Source organism: Octodon degus, unplaced genomic scaffold, assembly GCF_000260255.1.
Source record: "Octodon degus isolate 3935 unplaced genomic scaffold, OctDeg1.0 scaffold00022, whole genome shotgun sequence".
Classification (NCBI taxonomy): Eukaryota; Metazoa; Chordata; class Mammalia; order Rodentia; family Octodontidae; genus Octodon; species Octodon degus.
The window spans coordinates 18,978,449-18,982,810 of NW_004524598.1; the positions used below are offsets into that span (position 1 = coordinate 18,978,449).

Genomic DNA, 4,362 nt, shown 5'->3' on the forward strand with positions numbered 1-4,362 from the left:
TTCCATCAAGAGAGACGCAGTGGTGTAGAAGAAAAATGAAAGGAAATGGACAGAATAATTTACAGAAGGTGTGATGAGCATGCTTCTGGGAAATGACAAGTAGAATGTAGCTGCAGTTTGTAGAAAGCCTTAATGACTTGGTTAGAGATGAGGGGAAATGTTGGGAGAGTGTTTCACTCCTTTTCCTTCTGTGTGTTTATTTTACTATTTTAGTCATGTGTTTCGCACGTGGTGATATTTCTGACTTTTCCTTATTGTGAAGATGAACAATTGTATTTTGTATCTTTTCTTTTTCAGAGTTTAAGTTAGACAATGAAAGGCCACCTTGGTTGGGCCTGGGCATTTTAAAAGATGGCAGATGCTTTTGGGGACAAGTTTTTCAGTGTGTTCAAAGACAAATCAACTGCTGAAGCCACAACCAAGAAAGACAAAGAAAAAGAGAAGGGGAGGTGGAAAGGACCCCCAGGGACTGCAGAAAAGGGCTGGAAACATTCTGATGGTAAGTTACCATCAGAGTTAACTAATAGTAGAAAAAACAAGAGTGATATACAGATTTTGAAGGCACAGATGAACCCATTTTTGGAAAAAGACCCAGGATAGAAGAGTCAATAACTGAAGATCTAAGTTTGGCAGATCTGATGCCCAGGGGTAAAGTACAGTCTGTTGAAACCATTGAAGGATGTACACATGAGATTGTGCTTCCTGCTGATGAAGATTATTTACCACTTAAGCCTCTAATTGGAAAAGCTGCAAAGGAATACCCATTTATACTCAGTACTTTCCAAAAGGAAGCCATTCAGTGTGTCAACAATAATCAGTCTGTTTTAGTATATGCACACCTGTCAGTGGGAAAAACTGTATGTTCTGAGTATGCTATTGCATTGGCTCTAAAGGAAAAACAGCATGTAATATTTACTAGCCCAATTAAGGCTCTCAGTAATCAGAAATACCATGAAATGTTTGAAGAATTTCAAGATGTTGGTCTGATGACTGGAGATGTTACCATTGATCCTACAGCGTCTTGTTTAGTTATGGCTACAGAGATTTTAAGAAGCATGTTGTACAGAGGTTCTGAAGTTATGCGAGAAGTTGCTTGAGTTGCATTTGATGAAACTCATTATGTGAGAGATTCAGAGCATGGTGTGTTATGGGAGGAAACGATTATTTTGCTTCCTGAGAATGTCCACTATGTCTCTCTTTCAGCTATCATTCCAAATGCCTGTCAATTTTCTAAGTGAATTTGTCATTTACATAAATAGCCTTGTCACATAATTTACACAGATTATCAACTCGTTCCACTGCAGTACTACATTTTCCCAGTAGGGGGAGATGGCCTTCACCTTGTGGTTGATGAAAATGGTGACTTCAGAGAAGATAATTTTAATACTGCCATGCAAATGATTCGAGATGCAGATTTGGCAAAAGGAGACCAGAAGGGACGGAAAGGAGGAACCAAAGGACCATCAAATGTGTTCGAGATTGTAAAGATGATGTGATCTCTGGGAGAAGAGAAATGGGAAAACTTCACCATGGCAACAGCAAGACAGTGGAGATGGTTGCCAGGCAATAGCCCAGAAGATTTCTCTAAGGGAGGCTGGAGATTGGTGTGGCCCAGGTGGCTGGAATTTGTACAGCAGAGTGTCAAAGAGGAGGGTGCTGCTCAAGGATGTGCAGAGGGCTACCTGTCCATAATATAAATTATCTAAAGCCAAAGAAATACTCACCAGCAATATATGGACAAAAAAATCTTGCCATTCAACAGGGCTGGAAATAATTTGTGTCCTCACTAACTGGAGTAGAGAGATTATATAACACACTGAGTCAGGTAGAAGCCCAAAGGGCTGTTGCTTTAGTTCCAAGAATAAGTAAGTCAGCTCTAGACTAAAGGCTGTTCTGAATCCACTTAATAAAATTTCAGAACAGAAAAAGAAAAAAAAAGATTGTAAAGATGATTATGGAAAGAAATTTTTTTGGGGATGGGGAGATGGCTTAGTAGAATAAGCGCTTGCCTGGCAAGAGCAAGGGCCTGAGTTTAATCCCGGTTCCACCAAAAATAAGTAAATAAATAAACAAATAAAAAAGGAAAGAAATTTTCAACCTGTAATTATTTTAAGTTTTAGTAAGAAAGATTGTGAAGCTTCTGCTCTACAAATGAGCAAGCTGGATTTCAACACAGATGAAGAAAAGAAGATGGTTGAAGAAGTATTTAGCAATGTAATCGCCTGTTTGTCCGATGAAAGTAAAACGCTCCCTCAGGTTGAACATGTAATTCATCTTTTGAAGCAAGGGATTTTTGGTATCGCCATGGTGGTTTACTTCCTATTTTTAAAGAAACTATAGAAATTTTCTTTTCTGAAGGACTGATAAAGGCCTTATTTGCGACAGAGACTTTCGCTATGGGAATTAACATGCCAGCTAGAACTGTTTTATTTAAAAACACCTGTAAATTTGACAGGAAAGATTTCTGATGGATTTCCTCTGGTAAACACATTCAAATGTCTGGTCATACTGGAAGAAGAGGGGTAGATGACAGAGGAATTGTGATTCTTATGGTTGGTGAAGAGATGAGCCCAACAATTGGAAAACAGCTACGTAAGGGCTCAGCCAATCCTCTCAATAGCGATTTCCATTTGACCTACAACATGATTTTGAACTTACTGCGTGTTGAAGAAATTAATCCTGAGAATATGCTAGAAAAATCCTACCAGTTGCAACATTACAGAGCAATTCCAGGAGTAGTAGAGAAGATTAAGAACTCAGAAGAACAACAACAACAACAAAAAGAACTGGGAACAACAGTATAATAAAATAGTAACTCCCAATGAAGAAAGCGTAGTCTTCTATTACAAGATTAGATAGCAGCTTGTCAAATTGGGTAAAGAAATTGAAGAATATATTCATAAACCAAAATACTGCTTACCATTTCTACAACCAGGTCGTTTGGTGAAGGTAAAGAATGAAGAAGGACTTTGGCTGGGGAATAGTGGCAAATTTCTCAAAGAAGTCAAATGTTAAGCCTAATTCTGGTGAACTGGATCCTTTATATATTGTAGAAGTACTTTTATGCTGTAGCAAAGAGAGCCTGAAAAACTCAACTACAGAGGCTGCCAAACCAGCTAAATCTGGTGAAAAAGAAGATGCAGGTTGTCTCAGTTTTGGAGTATCTCTTGTCTGCTATCAGCAGTGTTAGACTTTGCATTCCTGAAGACCTTTGGCCGGTGGACAATAGACAGAGTGTTTTAAAATCTATACAGGAATTCAGAAACATTTTCCTGACGATGTTCCCCTCTTGGACCCAAATGATGATGTGGGATTCAAGATCAAGGGCTGAAAAAAGTCACTCAGAAAGTAGAGGCTTTTGAGCATCGAATGTTTTCTCATCCACCTCACAGTGATCTGAACTTGGAAACTGTGTATAAGATTTGTGAAAAAAAAAAAAGCACAGATTGCAATAGATATTAAGTCTGCAAAGTGAGAGCTGAGGAAAGCAAGAACTATTCTACAAATGGACTAGCTTAAATGCCGCAAGCACGTCTTACAGAGGTTGGGATGTGCTACTACTTCTGATGTCATAGAGAGGAAGGGACGCCTGGCTTGTGAGATAAGCTGTGCTGATGAGCGCCTCCTTCGCGAGATGATGTTTAGTGGCCTTTTCCACAGAGCAAGCAACAGCGTTGTTAAGTTGCTTTGTGTTTCAAGAGAATTCTAGTGAAATGCTCAAATTCACAGAACACTTAGCAGGACCACTTCGTCAAATGCAGGAATGTGCTAAAAGAATTGTGAAAGTGTCCGCCAAAGCGAAATGGGGAATCGATGAGGAGACTTACCTCAGCTCATTCAAGCCTCACTTGATGGATGTGGTGCCTCACCTGGGCAACGGGGGCCACCTTCGCCCACATCTGCGGAATGACCGATGTCTTTGAAGGCAGCATAATTCATTGTATGAGGCGCCTGGAAGAATTGCTTGGACAGATGTGTTAGGCTGCAAAAGCCATTGGAAACACTGAGCTGGAAAATAAATTTGCTGAAGGACTCACCAAAATCAGGAGAGATACTGTGTTTGCTGGCAGCTTCTACTTATAAAGGTATAAAATTAAAATTATTCTCCCTCTGCTGATATTTGACTGCAAGTGCTTCTGAGTGTTCATGTGGTTCGCTGATCTCGAGACAGTGTCCACAAACATTTTAATAGATATTATATTTAAATAAATCGTTCTAAGAAAGCATATTACATACACATATGTACATAAGCGTTACATTTTAAAATAAAGATGTACAGGTGGAATATTGAAAAAAAAGGCCACCCTGAGTGAGAAGTATGTAAAAATGATAGCATTGACTCTTTTGGTCTAAATTTCACTA

The 4,362-nt window shown here is 39.2% G+C and overlaps 1 pseudogene; it reads left to right on the forward strand.

Moving 5' to 3' along the window:
• Positions 1-351: 351 nt before the first annotated feature.
• Positions 352-4,083, forward strand: LOC101575397 (annotated as a pseudogene).
• The last annotated feature ends 279 nt before the right edge of the window (positions 4,084-4,362 follow it).